The sequence below is a fragment of the Schistocerca gregaria genome, chromosome 7 (assembly GCF_023897955.1).
Source record: "Schistocerca gregaria isolate iqSchGreg1 chromosome 7, iqSchGreg1.2, whole genome shotgun sequence".
Classification (NCBI taxonomy): Eukaryota; Metazoa; Arthropoda; class Insecta; order Orthoptera; family Acrididae; genus Schistocerca; species Schistocerca gregaria.
In genome coordinates this window covers 6080277-6104414 of record NC_064926.1, presented here as the reverse complement: position 1 = coordinate 6104414, position 24138 = coordinate 6080277, and the positions used below count along the sequence as shown (strand labels likewise).

The 24138-nt window shown below is 46.0% G+C and overlaps 4 non-coding genes across 4 annotated transcripts; all 4 read right to left on the bottom strand.

The window, feature by feature from the left end:
- Positions 1-15181: 15181 nt before the first annotated feature.
- Trnak-cuu (transfer RNA lysine (anticodon CUU)) lies at positions 15182-15254 on the bottom strand. The gene has a single exon. It is a non-coding gene; the product is annotated as a tRNA-Lys (tRNA).
- Positions 15255-16671: 1417 nt separating this feature from the next.
- On the bottom strand, positions 16672-16744 carry Trnak-cuu (transfer RNA lysine (anticodon CUU)). The gene has a single exon. It is a non-coding gene; the product is annotated as a tRNA-Lys (tRNA).
- A 2917-nt stretch (positions 16745-19661) lies between these two features.
- Positions 19662-19734, bottom strand: Trnak-cuu (transfer RNA lysine (anticodon CUU)). Its single transcript has one exon. It is a non-coding gene; the product is annotated as a tRNA-Lys (tRNA).
- Positions 19735-22635: 2901 nt separating this feature from the next.
- On the bottom strand, positions 22636-22708 carry Trnak-cuu (transfer RNA lysine (anticodon CUU)). Its single transcript has one exon. It is a non-coding gene; the product is annotated as a tRNA-Lys (tRNA).
- Between the last annotated feature and the right edge of the window lie 1430 nt (positions 22709-24138).

Below are 24138 nucleotides of genomic sequence, written 5' to 3'. Positions count from 1 at the left end.
AGTTGCTATTTCCATTACATCTCCTTAATCAGAAAAACGGTAATTTACATCTGCAGCGGTACAAAATTCCGCTCCGCCCAGCGTGTGGCTCGAACCCACAACCCTAGGATTAAGAGTCTGACGCTCTACCGACTGAGCTAGTCGGCTACCTCGGTGAATACCTGCCGGATAGCACGTCACACAGTACTCGTTTGGGTTGGGTGGTCCCATACAGAATCTCTCCATGCTGCCTAGTGTTTTCCAAACGTCACACTCGTCACGTACTTCACTTTTATGTCATAATCATTTCTGAGAGGTAAAGAAATTGCATGACAGCATGCAGAGCTAGTGGCGTCAAAATTAACACACATACTTTATGTGACTCAAAAGCCGAACGAGTTACTTTCCGACGTTGTTTTAGATGTGCAAGTGCCAGTCAAAACTCGCGGTGTCGGCACTCTGCCGACCATTTCGCTAGTTTACACCGGTCTTGTTGTGTGTGTTTCAAGCTCAAGAGCATTTCCAAGCAAAAAATGGTCAACAGCAACATTCAGACGGTTTCGTACTGCTCAATTGCTACATTAAAACGGTATGTTTCTTTTTCAGAACTGGAAAAAAAGAGCGTGACAACACTCGAATCTGTAATCATCAGATCCGAAGTCCGACGCCTTATCCATTAGGCCACATGGTCACTGACGACCAACCATATCATGTATACGACTCATTTCAAAACGCTCACACCCCTGAGGATTTGTGTTTTCGTTTTACACAGCCGCTGCCCCTTGCTCTTTCCCACCCATTCGTTACATTCAACCTCTTACGAGACCGACCAAATATAGACTGAGAAACAAGACCACACACTTTGTGCATTCGGAAACGAAGGCAGGGCGTCCCTCGCCGCAATTGCTACGATGGCCATTTGCTACTTCTGCAGAAGCGGCGGCGGCGACGACGACGACGACGACGACGACGTCGACGACCGCGAGAGGCTCTGAGATATGTGAGAAATACATCTATAAAATGTAATTCAGACTGCCTCGTCCCACTTTATGCTGTACCGCTTTGGCAAATGCTTTATCTGCGCCATTCGCCTTAATCACATCTGAGAGTAATTCTTAAAAAAAACGCCTGTCGCTAATTGTTCGTCATCACAGATACTGTTTGCTATACGGCCACGACGCGCAACTGATTTCCAAAATTCATCTTTCTCCTGTGTGGATGGAACGTCCGATGCCTGGTTTATTAGAGCAGTGCTCTACCACTGAGCTAAAGAGGCGCGGCCTAGCGGGACTCCTGAGTACTTCGTCCTTACGGTCGTCTGCATCATCAGACTTCAGCTGACAACACTTCATATTACCAGCTAATATTTGCAGCTATGGCGACCCATTACTGCTTGGCTACACATCTGACACGTAACCGATGTGCTCTCCAAACAACAACACTTGCATTTCAGAACATGTCTTCCACACATGTCTACAAAATTACCTTCACATTCAAATACAGTTTCCTTGTGACTGACACAGACGTAGGCAAAGTTTAAAGTTGCTATTTACATTACATCTCCTTAATCAGAAAAACGGTAATTTACATCCGCAGCGGAACAAAATTCCGTTCCGCCCAGCGTGTGGCTCGAACCCACAACCCTAGGATTAAGAGTCTGACACTCTACCGACTGAGCTAGCCGGCTACCTCGGTGAATACCTGCCGGATAGCACGTCACACAGTACTCGTTTTGGTTGGGTGGTCCCATACAGAATCTCTCCATGCTGCCTAATGTTTTCCTAACGTCACACTCGTCACGTACTTCACTTTCATGTCATAATCATTTCTGAGAGGTAAAGAAATTGCATGACAGCATGCAGAGCTAGTGGCGTCAAAATTAACACACATACTTTATGTGACTCAAAAGCCGAACGAGTTACTCTCCGACGTTGTTTTAGATGTGCAAGTGCCAGTCAAAACTCGCGGTGTCGGCACTCTGCCGACCATTTCGCTAGTTAACACCGGTCTTGTTGTGTGTGTTTCAAGCTCAAGAGCATTTCCAAGCAAAAAATGGTCAACAGCAACATTCAGACGGTTTCGTACTGCTCAATTGCTACATTAAAACGGTATGTTTCTTTTTCAGAACTTTAAAAAAATGAGCGTGACAACTTTCGAAACTGTAATCATTAGCTCCGAAGTCCGACGCCTTATCCATTAGGCCACATGGTCACTGACGACCAACTATGTCATGTGTGCGACTCATCTCGAAACGCTCACACCCCTGAGGATTTGTGGTTTCGTTTTACACAGCCGCTGCCCCTTGCTCTTTCCCACCCATTCGTTACATTCAACCTCTTACGAGACCGACCAAATATAGACTGAGAAACAAGACCACACACTTTGTGCATTCGGAAACGAAGGCAGGGCGTCCCTCGCCGCAATTGCTACGATGGCCATTTGCTACTTCTGCAGAAGCGGCGGCGGCGACGACGACGACGACGACGACGACGACGACGACGACGACGACCGCGAGAGGCTCTGAGATATGTGAGAAATACATCTATAAAATGTAATTCAGACTGCCTCGTCCCACTTTATGCGGTACCGCTTTGGCAAATGCTTTATCTGCGCCATTCGCCTTAATCACATCTGAGAGTAATTCTTAAAAAAAACGCCTGTCGCTAATTGTTCGTCATCACAGATACTGTTTGCTATACGGCCACGACGCGCAACTGATTTCCAAAATTAATCTTTCTCCTGTGTGGATGGAACGTCCGATGCCTGGTTTATTAGAGCAGCGCTCTACCACTGAGCTAAAGAGGCGCGGCCTGGCGGTACTCTTGGGTACTTCGTCCTTACGGTCGTCTGCATCATCAGACTTCAGCTGACAACACTTCATATTACCGGCTAATATTTGCAGCTATGGCGACCCATTACTGCTTGGCTACACATCTGACATGTAACCGATGTGCTCTCCAAACAACAACACTTGCATTTCAGAACATGTCTTCCACACATGTCTACAAAATCACCTTCACATTCAAATACAGTTTCCTTGTGACTGACAGAGACGTAGGCAAAGTTTAAAGTTGCTATTTCCATTACATCTCGTTAATCAGAAAAACGGTAATTTACATCTGCAGCGGAACAAAATTCCGTTCCGCCCAGCGTGTGGCTAGAACCCACGACCCTAGGATTAAGAGTCCGACACTCTACCGACTGAGCTAGCCGGCTACCTCGGTGAATACCTGCCGGATAGCACGTCACACAGTACTCGTTTGGGTTGGGTGGTACCATACAGAATCTCTCCATGCTGCCTAATGTTTTCCTAACGTCACACTCGTCACGTACTTCACTTTTATGTCATAATCATTTCTGAGAGGTAAAGAAATTGCATGACAGCATGCAGAGCTAGTGGCGTCAAAATTAACACACATACTTTATATGACTCAAAAGCCGAACGAGTTACTTTCCGACGTTGTTTTAGATGTGCAAGTGCCAGTCAAAACTCGCGGTGTCGGCACTCTGCCGACCATTTCGCTAGTTAACACCGGTCTTGTTGTGTGTGTTTCAAGCTCAAGAGCATTTCCAAGCAAAAAATGGTCAACAGCAACATTCAGAAGGTTTCGTACTGCTCAATTGCTACATTAAAACGGTATGTTTCTTTTTCAGAACTGGAAAAAAACGAGCGTGACACTATTCGAACCTGTAATCATCAGATCCGAAGTCTGACGCCTTATCCATTAGGCCACATGGTCACTGACGACCAACTATATCATGTATACGACTCATCTCGAAACGCTCACACGCCTGTGGATTTGTGTTTTCGTTTTACAAAGCCGCTGCCCCTTGCTCTTTCCCACCCATTCGTTACATTCAACCTCTTACGAGACCGACCAAATATAGACTGAGAAACAAGACCACACACTTTGTGCATTCGGAAACGAAGGCAGAGCGTCCCTCGCCGCAATTGCTACGATGGCCATTTGCTACTTCTGCAGAAGCGGCGGCGGCGACGACGACGACGACGACGACGACGACCGCGAGAGGCTCTGAGATATGTGAGAAATACATCTATAAAATGTAATTCAGACTGCCTCGTCCCACTTTATGCTGTACCTCTTTGGCAAATGCTTTATCTGCGCCATTCGCCTTAATCACATCTGAGAGTAATTCTTAAAAAAAACGCCTGTCGCTAATTGTTCGTCATCACAGATACTGTTTGCTATACGGCCACGACGCGCAACTGATTTCCAAAACTCATCTTTCTCCTGTGTGGATGGAAAGTCCGATGCCTGGTTTATTAGAGCAGTGCTCTACCACTGAGCTGAAGAGGCGCGGCCTAGCGGTACTCTTGGGTACCTCGTCCTTACGGTCGTCTGCATCATCAGACTTCAGCTAACAACACTTCATATTACCGGCTAATATTTGCAGCTATGACGACCCATTACTGCTTGGCTACACATCTGACACGTGACCGATGTGCTCTCCAAAACACTTGCATTTCAGAACATGTCTTCCACACATGTCTACAAAATCACCTTCACATTCAAATACAGTTTCCTTGTGACTGACAGAGACGTAGGCAAAGTTTAAAGTTGCTATTTCCATTACATCTCCTTAATCAGAAAAACGGTAATTTACATCTGCAGCGGAACAAAATTCCGTTCCGCCCAGCGTGTGGCTCGAACCCACGACCCTAGGATTAAGAGTCTGACACTCTACCGACTGAGCTAGCCGGCTACCTCGGTAAGTACCTGCCGGATAGCACGTCACACAGTACTCGTTTGGGTTGGGTGGTCCCATACAGAATCTCTCCATGCTGCCTAATGTTTTCCTAACGTCACACTCGTCACGTACTTCACTTTTATGTCATAATCATTTCTGAGAGGTAAAGAAATTGCATGACAGCATGCAGAGCTAGTGGCGTCAAAATTAACACACATACTTTATGTGACTCAAAAGCCGAACGAGTTACTTTCCGACGTTGTTTTAGATGTGCAAGTGCCAGTCAAAACTCGCGGTGTCGGCACTCTGCCGACCATTTCGCTAGTTAACACCGGTCTTGTTGTGTGTGTTTCAAGCTCAAGAGCATTTCCAAGCAAAAAATGGTCAACAGCAACATTCAGACGGTTTCGTACTGCTCAATTGCTACATTAAAACGGTATGTTTCTTTTTCAGAACTGGAAAAAAACGAGCGTGACAACATTCGAACCTGTAATCATCAGATCCGAAGTCCGACGCCTTATCCATTAGGCCACATGGTCACTGACGACCAACTATATCATGTATACGACTCATCTCGAAACGCTCACACCCCCTGAGGATTTGTGTTTTCGTTTTACACAGCCGCTGCCCCTTGCTCTTTCCCACCCATTCATTACATTCAACCTCTTACGAGACCGACCAAATATAGACTGAGAAACAAGACCACACACTTTGTGCATTGGGAATCGAAGGCAGGACGTCCCTCGCCGCATTTGCTACGATGGCCATTTGCTAGTTCTGCAAAAGCGGCTGCATCGACGACGACGACCGCGAGAGGCTCTGAGATATGTGAGAAATACATCTATAAAATGTAATTCAGACTGCCTCGTCCCACTTCATGCTGTACCGCTTTGGCAAATGCTTTATCTGCGCCATTCGCCTTAATCACATCTGAGAGTAATTCTTAAAAAAAACGCCTGTCGCTAATTGTTCGTCATCACAGATACTGTTTGCTATACGGCCACGACGCGCAACTGATTTCCAAAATTCATCTTTCTCCTGTGTGGATGGAACGTCCGATGCCTGGTTTATTAGAGCAGTGCTCTACCACTGAGCTAAAGAGGCGCGGCCTAGCGGTACTCTTGGGTACTTCGTCCTTACGGTCGTCTGCATCATCAGACTTCAGCTGACAACACTTCATATTACCGGATAATATTTGCAGCTATGGCGACCCATTACTGCTTGCCTACATATCTGACACGTAACCGATGTGCTCTCCAAACAACAACACTTGCATTTCAGAACATGTCTTCCACACATGTCTACAAAATCACCTTCACATTCAAATACAGTTTCCTTGTGACTGACAGAGACGTAGGCAAAGTTTAAAGTTGCTATTTCCATTACATCTCCTTAATCAGAAAAACGGTAATTTACATCTGCAGCGGAACAAAATTCCATTCCGCCCAGCGTGTGGCTCGAACACACGACCCTAGGATTAAGAGTCTGACGCTCTACCGACTGAGCTAACCGGCTACCTCGGGAAATACCTGCCGGATAGCACGTCACACAGTACTCGTTTGGGTTGGGTGGTCCCATACAGAATCTCTCCATGCTGCCTAATGTTTTCCTAACGTCACACTCGTCACGTACTTCACTTTTATGTCATAATCATTTCTGAGAGGTAAAGAAATTGCATGACAGCATGCAGAACTAGTGGCGTCAAAATTAACACACATACTTTATGTGACTCAAAAGCCGAACGAGTTACTTTCCGACGTTGTTTTAGATGTGCAAGTGCCAGTCAAAACTCGCGGTATCGGCACTCTGCCGACCATTTCGCTAGTTAACACCGGTCTTGTTGTGTGTGTTTCAAGCTCAAGAACATTTCCAAGCAAAAAATGGTCAACAGCAACATTCAGACGGTTTCGTACTGCTCAATTGCTACATTAAAACGGTATGTTTCTTTTTCAGAACTGGAAAAAAACGAGCGTGACAACATTCGAACCTGTAATCATCAGATCCGAAGTCCGACGCCTTATCCATTAGGCCACATGGTCACTGACGAAAAAACTATATCATGTATACGACTCATCTCGAAACGCTCACACCCCTGAGGATTTGTGTTTTCGTTTTACAAAGCCGCTGCCCCTTGCTCTTTCCCACCCATTCGTTACATTCAACCTCTTACGAGACCGACCAAATGTAGACTGAGAAACAAGACCACACACTTTGTGCATTCGGAATCGAAGGCAGGGCGTCCCTCGCCGCATTTGCTACGATGGCCATTTGCTAGTTCTGCAGAAGCGGCGGCGACGACCGAGAGAGGCTCTGAGATATGTGAGAAATACATCTATAAAATGTAATTCAGACTGCCTCGTCCCACTTTATGCTGTACCGCTTTGGCAAATGCTTTATCTGCGCCATTCGCCTTAATCACATCTGAGAGTAATTCTTAAAAAAAAACGCCTGTCGCTAATTGTTCGTCATCACAGATACTGTTTGCTATACGGCCACGACGCGCAACTGATTACCAAAACTCATCTTTCTCCTGTGTGGATGGAAAGTCCGATGCCTGGTTTATTAGAGCAGTGCTCTACCACTGAGCTAAAGAGGCGCGGCCTAGCGGTACTCTTGTGTACCTCGTCCTTACGGTCGTCTGCATCATCAGACTTCAGCTGAAAACACTTCATATTACCGGCTAATATTTGCAGCTATGGCGACCCATTACTGCTTGGCTACACATCTGACACGTAACCGATGTGCTCTCCAAAAACAACACTTGCATTTCAGAACATGTCTTCCACACATGTCTACAAAATCACCTTCACATTCAAATACAGTTTCCTTGTGACTGACAGAGACGTAGGCAAAGTTAAAAGTTTCCATTTCCATTACATCTCCTTAATAAGAAAAACGGTAATTTACATCTGCAGCGGAACAAAATTCCGTTAGGCCCAGGGTGTGGCTCGAACCCACGACCCTAGGATTAAGAGTCTGACGCTCTACCGACTGAGCTAACCGGCTACCTCGGTGAATACCTGCCGGATAGCACGTCACACATTACTCGTTTGGGTTGGGTGGTCCCATACAGAATCTCTCCATGCTGCCTAATGTTTTCCTAACGTCACACTCGTCACGTACTTCACTTTTATGTCATAATCATTTCTGAGAGGTAAAGAAATTGCATGACAGCATGCAGAGCTAGTGGCGTCAAAATTAACACACATACTTTATGTGACTCAAAAGCCGAACGAGTTACTTTCCGACGTTGTTTTAGATGTGCAAGTGCCAGTCAAAACTCGCGGTGTCGGCACTCTGCCGACCATTTCGCTAGTTAACACCGGTCTTGTTGTGTGTGTTTCAAGCTCAAGAGCATTTCCAAGCAAAAAATGGTCAACAGCAACATTCAGACGGTTTCGTACTGCTCAATTGCTACATTAAAACGGTATGTTTCTTTTTCAGAACTGGAAAAAAACGAGCGTGACAACATTCGAACCTGTAATCATCAGATCCGAAGTCCGACGCCTTATCCATTAGGCCACATGGTCACTAACGACGAACTATATCATGTATACGACTCATCTCGAAACGCTCACACCCCTGAGGATTTGTGTTTTCGTTTTACACAGCCGCTGCCCCTTGCTCTTTCCCACCAATTCGTTACATTCAACCTCTTACGAGACCGACCAAATATAGACTGAGAAACAAGACCACACACTTTGTGCATTCGGAATCGAAGACAGGGCGTCCCTCGCCGCAATTGCTACGATGGCCATTTGCTACTTCTGCAGAAGCGGCGACGACGACGACGACGACGACCGCGAGAGGCTCTGAGATATGTGAGAAATACATCTATAAAATGTAATTCAGACTGCCTCTTCCCACTTTATGCTGTACCTCTTTGGCAAATGCTTTATCTGCGCCATTCGCCTTAATCACATCTGAGAGTAATTCTTAAAAAAAACGCCTGTCGCTAATTGTTCGTCATCACAGATACTGTTTGCTATACGGCCACGACGCGCAACTGATTTCCAAAATTCATCTTTCTCCTGTGCGGATGGAACGTCCGATGCCTGGTTTATTAGAGCAGTGCTCTACCACTGAGCTAAAGAGGCGCGGCCTAGCGGTACTCTTGGGTACTTCGTCCTTACGGTCGTCTGCATCATCAGACTTCAGCTGACAACACTTCATATTACCGGCTAATATTTGCAGCTATGGCGACCCATTACTGCTTGGCTACACATCTGACACGTAACCGATGTGCTCTCCAAACAACAACACTTGCATTTCAGAACATGTCTTCCACACATGTCTACAAAATCACCTTCACATTCAAATACAGTTTCCTTGTGACTGACAGAGACGTAGGCAAAGTTTAAAGTTGCTATTTCCATTACATCCCCTTAATCAGAAAAACGGTAATTTACATCTGCAGCGGAACAAAATTCGGTTCCGCCCAGCGTGTGGCTCGAACCCACGACCCTAGGATTAAGAGTGTGACGCTCTACCGACTGAGCTAGCCGGCTACCTCGGTGAATACCTGCCGGATAGCACGTCACACAGTACTCGTTTGGGTTGGGTGGTCCCATACAGAATCTCTCCATGCTGCCTAATGTTTTCCTAACGTCACACTCGTCACGTACTTCACTTTTATGTCATAATCATTTCTGAGAGGTAAAGAAATTGCATGACAGCATGCAGAGCTAGTGGCGTCAAAATTAACACACATACTTTGTGTGACTCAAAAGCCGAACGAGTTACTTTCCGATGTTGTTTTAGATGTGCAAGTGCCAGTCAAAACTCGCGGTGTCGGCACTCTGCCGACCATTTCGCTAGTTAACACCGGTCTTGTTGTGTGTGTTTCAAGCTCAAGAGCATTTCCAAGCAAAAAATGGTCAACAGCAACATTCAGACGGATTCGTACTGCTCAATTGCTACATTAAAACGGTATGTTTCTTTTTCAGAACTGGAAAAAAACGATCGTGACAACATTCGAACCTGTAATCATCAGATCCGAAGTCCGACGCCTTATCCATTAGGCCACGTGGTCACTGACGACCAACTATATCATGTATACGACTCATCTCGAAACGCTCACACCCCTGAGGATTTGTGTTTTCGTTTTACAAAGCCGCTGCCCCTTGCTCTTTCCCACCCATTCGTTACATTAAACCTCTTACGAGACCGACCAAATATAGACTGAGAAACAAGACCACACACATTGTGCATTCGGAATCGAAGGCAGGGCGTCCCTCGCCGCATTTGCTACGATGGCCATTTGCTAGTTCTGCAGAAGCGGCGGCGACGACGACGACGACGACGACGACGACCGCGAGAGGCTCTGAGATATGTGAGAAATACATCTATAAAATGTAATTCAGACTGCCTCGTCCCACTTTATGCTGTACCGCTTTGGCCAATGCTTTATCTGCGCCATTCGCCTTAATCACATCTGAGAGTAATTCTTAAAAAAAACGCCTGTCGCTAATTGTTCGTCATCACAGATACTGTTTGCTATACGGCCACGACGCGCAACTGATTTCCAAAATTCATCTTTCTCCTGTGCGGATGGATCGTCGGATGCCTGGTTTATTAGAGCAGTGCTCTACCACTGAGCTAAAAAGGCGCGGCCTAGCGGTACTCTTGGGTACTTCGTCCTTACGGTCGTCTGCATCATCAGACTTCAGCTGACAACACTTCATATTACCGGATAATATTTGCAGCTATGGCGACCCATTACTTCTTGCCTACATATCTGACACGTAACCGATGTGCTCTCCAAACAACAACACTTGCATTTCAGAACATGTCTTCCACACATGTCTACAAAATCACCTTCACATTCAAATACAGTTTCTTTGTGACTGACAGAGACGTAGGCAAAGTTTAAAGTTGCTATTTCCATTACATCTCCTTAATCAGAAAAACGGTAATTTACGTCTGCGGCGGAACAAAATTCCATTCGGCCCAGCGTGTGGCTCGAACCCACGACCCTAGGATTAAGAGTCTGACGTTCTACCAACTGAGCTAGCCAGCTACCTCGGTGAATACCTGCCGGATAGCACGTCACACAGTACTCGTTTGGGTTGGGTGGTCCCATACAGAATCTCTCCATGCTGCCTAATGTTTTCCTAACGTCACACTCGTCACGTACTTCACTTTTATGTCATAATCATTTCTGAGAGGTAAAGAAATTGCATGACAGCATGCAGAGCTAGTGGAGTCAAAATTAACACACATACTTTATGTGACTCAAAAGCCGAACGAGTTACTTTCCGACGTTGTTTTAGATGTGCAAGTGCCAGTCAAAACTCGCGGTGTCGGCACTCTGCCGACCATTTCGATAGTTAACACCGGTCTTGTTGTGTGTGTTTCAAGCTCAAGAGCATTTCCAAGCAAAAAATGGTCAACAGCAACATTCAGACGGTTTCGTACTGCTCAATTGCTACATTAAAACGGTATGTTTCTTTTTCAGAACTGGAAAAAACGAGCGTGACAACATTCGAACCTGTAATCATCAGATCCGAAGTCCGACGCCTTATCCATTAGGCCACATGGTCACTGACGACCAACTATATCATGTATACGACTCATCTAGAAACGCTCACAAGCCTGAGGATTTGTGTTTTCGTTTTACAAAGCCGCTGCCCCTTGCTCTTTCCCACCCATTCGTTACATTCAACCTCTTACGAGACCGACCAAATATAGACTGAGAAACAAGACCACACACTTTGTGCATTCGGAAACGAAGGCAGGGCGTCCCTCGCCGCAATTGCTACGATGGCCATTTGCTACTTCTTCAGAAGCGGCGGCGGCGGCGGCGGCGGCGACGACGACGACGACGACGACGACGACGACGACGACGACGATGACCGCGAGAGGCTCTGAGATATGTGAGAAATACATCTATAAAATGTAATTCAGACTGCCTCGTCCCACTTTATGCTGTACCGCTTTGGCAAATGCTTTATCTGCGCCATTCGCCTTAATCACATCTGAGAGTAATTCTAAAAAAAACGCCTGTCGCTATTTGTTCGTCATCACAGATACTGTTTGCTATACGGTCACGACGCGCAACTGATTTCCAAAATTCATCTTTCTCCTGTGTGGATGGAACGTTCAATGCCTGGTTTATTAGAGCAGTGCTCTACCACTGAGCTAAAGAGGCGCGGCCTAGCGGTACTCTTGGGTACTTCGTCCTTACGGTCGTCTGCATCATTAGACTTCAGCTGACAACACTTCATATTACCGGCTGATATTTGCAGCTATGGCGACCCTTTACTGCTTGGCTACACATCTGACACGTAACCGATGTGCTCTCCAAACAACAACACTTGCATTTCAGAACATGTCTTCCACACATGTCTACAAAATCACCTTCACATTCAAATACAGTTTCCTTGTGACTGACAGAGACGTAGGCAAAGTTTAAAGTTGCTATTTCCATTACATCTAATTAATCAGAAAAACGGTAATTTACATCTGCAGCGGAACAAAATTCCGTGCCGCCCAGCGTGTGGCTCGAACCCACGACCCTAGGATTAAGAGTCTGACGCTCCACCGACTGAGGTAGCCGGCTACCTCGGTGAATACCTGCCGGATAGCACGTCACACAGTACTCGTTTGGGTTGGGTGGTCCCATACAGAATCTCTCCATGCTCCCTAATGTTTTCCTAATGTCACACTCGTCACGTACTTCACTTTTATGTCATAATCATTTCTGAGAGGTAAAGAAATTGCATGACAGCATGCAGAGCTAGTGGAGTCAAAATTAACACACATACTTTGTGTGACTCAAAAGCCGAACGAGTTACTTTCCGACGTTGTTTTAGATGTGCAAGTGCCAGTCAAAACTCGCGGTGTCGGCACTCTGCCGACCATTTCGATAGTTAACACCGGTCTTGTTGTGTGTGTTTCAACCTCAAGAGCATTTCCAAGCAAAAAATGGTCAACAGCAACATTCAGACGGTTTCGTACTGCTCAATTGCTACATTAAAAAGGTATGTTTCTTTTTCAGAACTGGAAAAAACCGACCGTGGCAACATTCGAACCTGTAATCATCAGATCCGAAGTCCGACGCCTTATCCATTAGGCCACATGGTCACTGACGACCAACTATATCATGTATACGACTCATCTCGAAACGCTCACACCCCTGAGGATTTGTGTTTTCGTTTTACAAAGCCGCTGCCCCTTGCTCTTTCCCACCCATTCGTTACATTCAACCTCTTACGAGACCGACCAAATATAGACTGAGAAACAAGACCACACACTTTGTGCATTCGGAATCGAAGGCAGGGCGTCCCTCGCCGCATTTGCTACGATGGCCATTTGCTAGTTCTGCAGAAGCGGCGGCGACGACGACGACGACGACGACCGCGAGAGGCTCTGAGATATGTGAGAAATACATCTATGAAATGTAATTCAGGCTGCCTCGTCCCACTTTATGCTGTACCGCTTTGGCAAATGCTTTATCTGCGCCATTCGCCTTAATCACATCTGAGAGTAATTCTTAAAAAAACGCCTGTCGCTAATTGTTCGTCATCACAGATACTGTTTGCTATACGGCCACGACGCGCAACTGATTTCCAAAATTCATCTTTCTCCTGTGTGGATGGAACGTCCGATGCCTGGTTTATTAGAGCAGTGCTCTACCACTGAGATAAAGAGGCGCGGCCTAGCGGTACTCTTGGGTACTTCGTCCTTATGGTCGTTTGCATCATCAGACTTCAGCTGACAACACTTCATATTACCGGCTAATATTTGCAGCTATGGCGACCCATTACTGCTTGGCTACACATCTGACACGTAACCGATGTGCTCTCCAAACAACAACACTTGCATTTCAGAACATGTCTTCCACACATGTCTACAAAATCACCTTCACATTCAAATACAGTTTCCTTGTGAATGACAGAGACGTAGGCAAAGTTTAAAGTTGCTATTCCCATTACATCTCCTTAATCAGAAAAACGGTAATTTACATCTGCAGCGGAACAAAATTCCGTTCCGCCCAGCGTGTGGCTAGAACCCACGACCCTAGGATAAAGAGTACGACACTCTACCGACTGAGCTAGCCGGCTACCTCGGTGAATACCTGCCGGATAGCACGTCACACAGTACTCGTTTGGGTTGGGTGGTCCCATACAGAATCTCTCCATGCTGCCTAATGTTTTCCTAACGTCACACTCGTCACGTACTTCACTTTTATGTCATAATCATTTCTGAGAGGTAAAGAAATTGCATGACAGCATGCAGAGCTAGTGGCGTCAAAATTAACACACATACTTTATGTGACTCAAAAGCCGAACGAGTTACTTTCCGACGTTGTTTTAGATGTGCAAGTGCCAGTCAAAACTCGCGGTGTCGGCACTCTGCCGACCATTTCGCTAGTTAACACCGGTCTTGTTGTGTGTGTTTCAAGCTCAAGAGCATTTCCAAGCAAAAAATGGTCAACAGCAACATTCAGACGGTTTCGTACTGCTCAATTGCTACATTAAAACGGTATGTTTCTTTTTCAGAACTGGAAAAAAACGAGCGTGAAAACATTCGAACCTGTAATCATCAGATCCGAAGTCCGACGCCTTATCCATTAGGCCACATGGTCACTGACGACCATCTATATCATGTATACGACTCATCTCGAAACGCTCACACCCCTGAGGATTTGTGTTTTCGTTTTACAAAGCCGCTGCCCCTTGCTCTTTCCCACCCATTCGTTACATTCAACCTCTTACGAGACCGACCAAATATAGACTGAGAAACAAGACCACACACTTTGTGCATTCGGAATCGAAGGCAGGGCGTCCCTCGCCGCATTTGCTACGATGGCCATTTGCTAGTTCTGCAGAAGCGGCGGCGGCGACCACGACGACCGCGAGAGGCTCTGAGATATGTGAGAAATACATCTATAAAATGTAATACAGACTGCCTCGTCCCACTTTATGCTGTACCGCTTTGGCAAATGCTTTATCTGCGCCATTCGCCTTAATCACATCTGAGAGTAATTCTTAAAAAAAAACGCCTGTCGCTAATTGTTCGTCATCACAGTTACAGTTTGCTATACGGCCACGACGCGCAACTGATTTCCAAAATTCATCTTTCTCCTGTGCAGATGGAACGTCCGATGCCTGGTTTATTAGAGCAGTGCTCTACCACAGAGCTAAAGAGGCGCGGCCTAGCGATACTCTTGGGTACTTCGTCCTTACGGTCGTCTACATCATCAGACTTCAGCTGACAACACTTCATATTACCGGCTAATATTTGCAGCTATGGCGACCCATTAGTGCTTGGCTACATATCTGACACGTAACCGATGTGCTCTTTAAACAACAACACTTGCATTTCAGAACATGTCTTCCACACATGTCTACAAAATCACCTTCACATTCAAATACAGTTTCCTTGTGACTGACAGAGACGTAGGCAAAGTTTAAAGTTGCTATTTCCATTACATCTCCTTAATCAGAAAAACGGTAATTTACATCTGCAGCGGAACAAAATTCCGTTCCGCCCAGCGTGTGGCTCGAACCCACGACCCTAGGATTAAGAGTCTGACGCTCTACCGATTGAGCTAGCCGGCTACCTCGGTGAATACCTGCCGGATAGCACGTCACACAGTACTCGTTTGGGTTGGGTGGTCCCATACAGAATCTCTCCATGCTCCCTAATGTTTTCCTAACGTCACACTCGTCACGTACTTCACTTTTATGTCATAATCATTTCTGAGAGGTAAAGAAATTGCATGACAGCATGCAGAGCTAGTGGAGTCAAAATTAACACACATACTTTGTGTGACTCAAAAGCCGAACGAGTTACTTTCCGACGTTGTTTTAGATGTGCAAGTGCCAGTCAAAACTCGCGGTGTCGGCACTCTGCCGACCATTTCGCTAGTTAACACCGGTCTTGTTGTGTGTGTTTCAAGCTCAAGAGCATTTCCAAGCAAAATATGGTCAACAGCAACATTCAGACGGTTTCGTACTGCTCAATTGCTACATTAAAACGGTATGTTTCTTTTTCAGAACTGGAAAAAACCGATCGTGACAACATTCGAACCTGTAATCATCAGATCCGAAGTCCGACGCCTTATCCATTAGGCCACATGGTCACTGACGACCATCTATATCATGTATACGACTCATCTCGAAACGCTCACACCCCTGAGGATTTGTGTTTTCGTTTTACAAAGCCGCTGCCCCTTGCTCTTTCCCACCCATTCGTTACATTCAACCTCTTACGAGACCGACCAAATATAGACTGAGAAACAAGACCACACACTTTGTGCATTCGGAATCGAAGGCAGGGCGTCCCTCGCCGCATTTGCTACGATGGCCATTTGCTAGTTCTGCAGAAGCGGCGGCGACGACCGAGAGAGGCTCTGAGATATGTGAGAAATACATCTATAAAATGTAATTCAGACTGCCTCGTCCCACTTTATGCTGTACCGCTTTGGCAAATGCTTTATCTGCGCCATTCGTCTTAATCACATCTGAGAGTAATTCTTAAATAAAACGCCTGTCGCTAATTGTTCGTCATCACAGATACTGTTTGCTATACGGCCACGACGCGCAACTGATTTCCAAAATTCATCTTTCTCCTGTGCGGATGGAACGTCCGATGCCTGGTTTATTAGAGCAGTGCTCTACCACTGAGCTAAAGAGGCGCGGCCTAGCGGTACTCTTGGGTACTTCGTCCTTACGGTCGTCTGCATCATCAGACTTCAGCTGACAACACTTCATATTACCGGATAATATTTGCAGCTATGGCGACCCATTACTGCTTGGCTACATATCTGACACGTAACCGATGTGCTCTCCAAACACCAACACTTGCATTTCAGAACATGTCTTCCACACATGTCTACAAAATCACCTTCACATTCAAATACAGTTTCCTTGTGACTGACAGAGACGTAGGCAAAGTTTAAAGTTGCTATTTCCATTACATCTCCTTAATCAGAAAAACGGTAATTTACATCTGCAGCGGAACAAAATTCCGTTCCGCCCAGCGTGTGGCTCGAACCCACGACCCTAGGATTAAGAGTCTGACGCTCTACCGACTGAGCTAGCCGGCTACCTCGGTGAATACCTGCCGGATAGCACGTCACACAGTACTCGTTTGGGTTGGGTGGTCCCATACAGAATCTCTCCACGCTGCCTAATGTTTTCCTAACGTCACACTCGTCACGTACTTCACTTTTATGTCATAATCATTTCTGAGAGGTAAAGAAATTGCATGACAGCATGCAGAGCTAGTGGCGTCAAAATTAACACACATACTTTATGTGACTCAAAAGCCGAACGAGTTACTTTCCGACGTTGTTTTAGATGTGCAAGTGCCAGTCAAAACTCGCGGTGTCGGCACTCTGCCGACCATTTCGCTAGTTAACACCGGTCTTGTTGTGTGTGTTTCAAGCTCAAGAGCATTTCCAAGCAAAAAATGGTCAACAGCAACATTCAGACGGTTTCCTACTGCTCAATTGCTACATTAAAACGGTATGTTTCTTTTTCAGAACTGGAAAAAAACGAGCGTGACAACATTCGAACCTGTAATCATCAGATCCGAAGTCCGACGCCTTATCCATTAGGCCACATGGTCACTGACGACCAACTATATCATGTATACGACTCATCTCGAAACGCTCACACCCCTGAGGATTTGTGTTTTCGTTTTACACAGCCGCTGCCCCTTGCTCTTTCCCACCCATTCGTTACATTCAACCTCTTACGAGACCGGCCAAATATAGACTGAGAAACAAGACCACACACTTTGTGCATTCGGAATCGAAGGCAGGGCGTCCCTCGCCGCATTTGCTACGATGGCCATTTGCTAGTTCTGCAAAAGCGGCTGCGGCGACGACGACGACCGCGAGAGGCTCTGAGATATGTGAGAAATACATCTATAAAATGTAATACAGACTGCCTCGTACCACTTTATGCTGTACCGCTTTGGCAAATGCTTTATCTGCGCCATTCGCCTTAATCACATCTGAGAGTAATTCTTAAAAAAAAACGCCTGTCGCTAATTGTTCGTCATCACAGTTACTGTTTGCTATACGGCCACGACGCGCAACTGATTTCCAAAATTCATCTTTCTCCTGTGCAGATGGAACGTCCGATGCCTGGTTTATTAGAGCAGTGCTCTACCACAGAGCTAAAGAGGCGCGGCCTAGCGATACTCTTGGGTACTTCGTCCTTACGGTCGTCTACATCATCAGACTTCAGCTGACAACACTTCATATTACCGGCTAATATTTGCAGCTATGGCGACCCATTAGTGCTTGGCTACATATCTGACACGTAACCGATGTGCTCTCCAAACAACAACACTTGCATTTCAGAACATGTCTTCCACACATGTCTACAAAATCACCTTCACATTCAAATACAGTTTCCTTGTGACTGACAGAGACGTAGGCAAAGTTTAAAGTTGCTATTTCCATTACATCTCCTTAATCAGAAAAACGGTAATTTACATCTGCAGCGGAACAAAATTCCGTTCCGCCCAGCGTGTGGCTCGAACCCACGACCCTAGGATTAAGAGTCTGACGCTCAACCGATTGAGCTAGCCGGCTACCTCGGTGAATACCTGACGGATAGCACGTCACACAGTACTCGTTTGGGTTGGGTGGTCCCATACAGAATCTCTCCATGCTCCCTAATGTTTTCCTAACGTCACACTCGTCACGTACTTCACTTTTATGTCATAATCATTTCTGAGAGGTAAAGAAATTGCATGACAGCATGCAGAGCTAGTGGAGTCAAAATTAACACACATACTTTGTGTGACTCAAAAGCCGAACGAGTTACTTTCCGACGTTGTTTTAGATGTGCAAGTGCCAGTCAAAACTCGCGGTGTCGGCACTCTGCCGACCATTTCGCTAGTTAACACCGGTCTTGTTGTGTGTGTTTCAAGCTCAAGAGCATTTCCAAGCAAAATATGGTCAACAGCAACATTCAGACGGTTTCGTACTGCTCAATTGCTACATTAAAACGGTATGTTTCTTTTTCAGAACAGGAAAAAACCGATCGTGACAACATTCGAACCTGTAATCATCAGATCCGAAGTCCGACGCCTTATCCATTAGGCCACATGGTCACTGACGACCATCTATATCATGTATACGACTCATCTCGAAACGCTCACACCCCTGAGGATTTGTGTTTTCGTTTTACAAAGCCGCTGCCCCTTGCTCTTTCCCACCCATTCGTTACATTCAACCTCTTACGAGACCGACCAAATATAGACTGAGAAACAAGACCACACACTTTGTGCATTCGGAATCGAAGGCAGGGCGTCCCTCGCCGCATTTGCTACGATGGCCATTTGCTAGTTCTGCAGAAGCGGCGGCGACGACCGAGAGAGGCTCTGAGATATGTGAGAAATACATCTATAAAATGTAATTCAGACTGCCTCGTCCCACTTTATGCTGTACCGCTTTGGCAAATGCTTTATCTGCGCCATTCGCCTTAATCACATCTGAGAGTAATTCTTAAATAAAACGCCTGTCGCTAATTGTTCGTCATCACAGATACTGTTTGCTATACGGCCACGACGCGCAACTGATTTCCAAAATTCATCTTTCTCCTGTGCGGATGGAACGTCCGATGCCTGGTTTATTAGAGCAGTGCTCTACCACTGAGCTAAAGAGGCGCGGCCTAGCGGTACTCTTGGGTACTTCGTCCTTACGGTCGTCTGCATCATCAGACTTCAGCTGACAACACTTCATATTACCGGATAATATTTGCAGCTATGGCGACCCATTACTGCTTGGCTACATATCTGACACGTAACCGATGTGCTCTCCAAACACCAACACTTGCATTTCAGAACATGTCTTCCACACATGTCTACAAAATCACCTTCACATTCAAATACAGTTTCCTTGTGACTGACAGAGACGTAGGCAAAGTTTAAAGTTGCTATTTCCATTACATCTCCTTAATCAGAAAAACGGTAATTTACATCTGCAGCGGAACAAAATTCCGTTCCGCCCAGCGTGTGGCTCGAACCCACGACCCTAGGATTAAGAGTCTGACGCTCTACCGACTGAGCTAGCCGGCTACCTCGGTGAATACCTGCCGGATAGCACGTCACACAGTACTCGTTTGGGTTGGGTGGTCCCATACAGAATCTCTCCACGCTGCCTAATGTTTTCCTAACGTCACACTCGTCACGTACTTCACTTTTATGTCATAATCATTTCTGAGAGGTAAAGAAATTGCATGACAGCATGCAGAGCTAGTGGCGTCAAAATTAACACACATACTTTATGTGACTCAAAAGCCGAACGAGTTACTTTCCGACGTTGTTTTAGATGTGCAAGTGCCAGTCAAAACTCGCGGTGTCGGCACTCTGCCGACCATTTCGCTAGTTAACACCGGTCTTGTTGTGTGTGTTTCAAGCTCAAGAGCATTTCCAAGCAAAAAATGGTCAACAGCAACATTCAGACGGTTTCCTACTGCTCAATTGCTACATTAAAACGGTATGTTTCTTTTTCAGAACTGGAAAAAAACGAGCGTGACAACATTCGAACCTGTAATCATCAGATCCGAAGTCCGACGCCTTATCCATTATGCCACATGGTCACTGACGACCAACTATATCATGTATACGACTCATCTCGAAACGCTCACACCCCTGAGGATTTGTGTTTTCGTTTTACACAGCCGCTGCCCCTTGCTCTTTCCCACCCATTCGTTACATTCAACCTCTTACGAGACCGACCAAATATAGACTGAGAAACAAGACCACACACTTTGTGCATTCGGAAACGAAGGCAGGGCGTCCCTCGCCGCAATTGCTACGATGGCTATATGCTACTTCTTCAGAAGCGGCGGCGGCGGCGGCGACGACGACGACGACGACGACGACGACGACGACGACGACGACGACGACGACGACCGCGAGAGGCTCTGAGATATGTGAGAAATACATCTATAAAATGTAATTCAGACTGCCTCGTCCCACTTTATGCTGTACCGCTTTGGCAAATGCTTTATCTGCGCCATTAGCCTTAATCACATCTGAGAGTAATTCTTAAAAAAAAACGCCTGTCGCTAATTGTTCGTCATCACAGTTACTGTTTGCTATACGGCCACGACGCGCAACTGATTTCCAAAATTCATCTTTCTCCTGTGTGGATGGAACGTCCGATGCCTGGTTTATTAGAGCAGTGCTCTACCACTGAGCTAAAGAGGCGCGGCCTAGCGGTACTCTTGGGTACTTCGTCCTTACGGTCGTCTGCATCATCAGACTTCAGCTGACAACACTTCATATTACCGGCTAATATTTGCAGCTATGGCGACCCATTACTGCTTGGCTACATATCTGACACGTAACCGATGTGCTCTTCAAACAACAACACTTGCATTTCAGAACATGTCTTTCACACATGTCTACAAAATCACCTTCACATTCAAATACAGTTTCCTTGTGACTGACAGAGACGTAGGCAAAGTTTAAAGTTGCTATTTCCATTACATCTCCTTAATCAGAAAAAACGGTAATTTACATCTGCAGCGGAACAAAATTCCGTTCCGCCCAGCGTGTGGCTCCAACCCACGACCCTAGGATTAAGAGTCTGACGCTCTACCGACTGAGCTAGCCGGCTACCTCGGTGAATACCTGCCGGATAGCACGTCACACAGTACTCGTTTGGGTTGGGTGGTCCCATACAGAATCTCTCCACGCTGCCTAATGTTTTCCTAACGTCACACTCGTCACGTACTTCACATTTTATGTCATAATCATTTCTGAGAGGTAAAGAAATAGCATGACAGCATGCAGAGCTAGTGGCGTCAAAATTAACACACATACTTTATGTGACTCAAAAGCCGAACGAGTTACTTTCCGACGTTGTTTTAGATGTGCAAGTGCCAGTCAAAACTCGCGGTGTCGGCACTCTGCCGACCATTTCGCTAGTTAACACCGGTCTTGTTGTGTGTGTTTCAAGCTCAAGAGCATTTCCAAGCAAAAAATGGTCAACAGCAACATTCAGACGGTTTCGTACTGCTCAATTGCTACATTATAACGGTATGTTTCTTTTTCAGAACTGGAAAAAAAAGGATCGTAACAACATTCGAACCTGTAATCATCAGATCCGAAGTCCGACACCTTATCCATTAGGCCACATGGTCACTGACAACCAACTATATCATGTATACGACTCATCTCGAAACGCTCACACCCCTGAGGATTTGTGTTTTCGTTTTACAAAGCCGCTGCCCCTTGCTCTTTCCCACCCATTCGTTACATTCAACCTCTTACGAGACCGCCCAAATATAGACTGAGAAACAAGACCACACACTTTGTGCATTCGGAATCGAAGGCAGGGCGTCCCTCGCCGCATTTGCTACGATGGCCATTTGCTACTTCTGCAGAAGCGGCGGCGGCGGCGACGACATACCGCTTTGGCAAATGCTTTATCTGCGCCATTCTCCTTAATCTCATCTGAGAGTAATTCTTAAAAAAAAACGCCTGTCGCTAATTGTTCGTCATCACAGATACTGTTTGCTATACGGCCACGACGCGCAACTGATTTCCAAAATTCATCTTTCTCCTGTGTGGATGGAACGTCCGATGCCTGGTTTATTAGAGCAGCGCTCTACCACTGAGCTAAAGAGGCGCGGCCTAGCGGTACTCTTGGGTACTTCGTCCTTACGGTCGTCTGCATCATCAGACTTCAGCTGACAACACTTCATATTACCGGCTAATATTTGCAGCTATGGCGACCCATTACTGCTTGGCTACATATCTGACACGTAACCGATGTGCTCTTCAAACAACAACACTTGCATTTCAGAACATGTCTTCCACACATGTCTACAAAATCACCTTCACATTCAAATACAGTTTCCTTGTGACTGACAGAGACGTAGGCAAAGTTTAAAGTTGCTATTTCCATTACATCTCCTTAATCAGAAAAACGGTAATTTACATCTGCAGCGGAACAAAATTCCGTTCCGCCCAGCGTGTGGATCGAACCCACGACCCTAGGATTAAGAGTCTGACGCTCTACCGATTGAGCTAGCCGGCTACCTCGGTGAATACCTGCCGGATAGCACGTCACAAAGTACTCGTTTGGGTTGGGTGGTCCCATACAGAATCTCTCCATGCTGCCTAATGTTTTTCTAACGTCACACTCGTCACGTACTTCACTTTTATGTCATAATCATTTCTGAGAGGTAAAGAAATTGCATGACAGCATGCAGAGCTAGTGGCGTCAAAATTAACACACATACTTTATGTGACTCAAAAGCCGAATGAGTTACTTTCCGACGTTGTTTTAGATGTGCAAGTGCCAGTCAAAACTCGCGGTGTCGGCACTCTGCCGACCATTTCGCTAGTTAACACCGGTCTTGTTGTGTGTGTTTCAAGCTCAAGAGCATTTCCAAGCAAAAAATGGTCAACAGCAACATTCAGACGGTTTCGTACTGCTCAATTGCTACATTAAAACGGTATGTTTCTTTTTCAGAACTGGAAAAAACGAGCGTGACAACATCTGAACCTGTAATCATCAGGTCCGAAGTCCGACGCCTTATCCATTAGGCCACATGGTCACTGACGACCAACTATATCATGTATACGACTCATCTCGAAACGCTCACACCCCTGAGGATTTGTGTTTTCGTTTTACACAGCCGCTGCCCCTTGCTCTTTCCCACCCATTCGTTACATTCAACCTCCTACGAGACCGACCAAATATAGACTGAGAAACAAGACCACACACTTTGTGCATTCGGAAACGAAGGCAGGGCGTCCCTCACTGCAATTGCTACGATGGCCATTTGCTACTTCTGCAGAAGCGGCGGCGGCGACGACGATGACGACAGCGAGAGGCTCTGAGATATGTGAGAAATACATCTATAAAATGTAATTCAGACTGCCTCGTCCCACTTTAGGGTGTACCGCTTTGGCAAATGCTTTATCTGCGCCATTCGCCTTAATCACATCTGAGAGTAATTCTTAAAAAAAACGCCTGTCGCTAATTGTTCGTCATCACAGATACTGTTTGCTATACGGCCACGACGCGCAACTGATTTCCAAAATTCATCTTTCTCCTGTGTGGATGGAACGTCCGATGCCTGGTTTATTAGAGCAGTGCTCTACCACTGAGCTAAAGAGGCGCGGCCTAGCGGTACTCTTGGGTACTTCGTCCTTACGGTCGTCTGCATCATCAGACTTCAGCTGACAACACTTCATATTACCGGCTAATATTTGCAGCTATGGCGACCCATTACTGCTTGGCTACACATCTGACACGTAACCGATGTGCTCTCCAAACAACAACACTTGCATTTCAGAACATGTCTTCCACACATGTCTACAAAATCACCTTCACATTCAAATACAGTTTCCTTGTGACTGCAGAGACGTAGGCAAAGTTTAAAGTTGCTATTTCCATTACATCTCCTTAATCAGAAAAACGGTAATTTACATCTGCAGCGGAACAAAATTCCGTTCCGC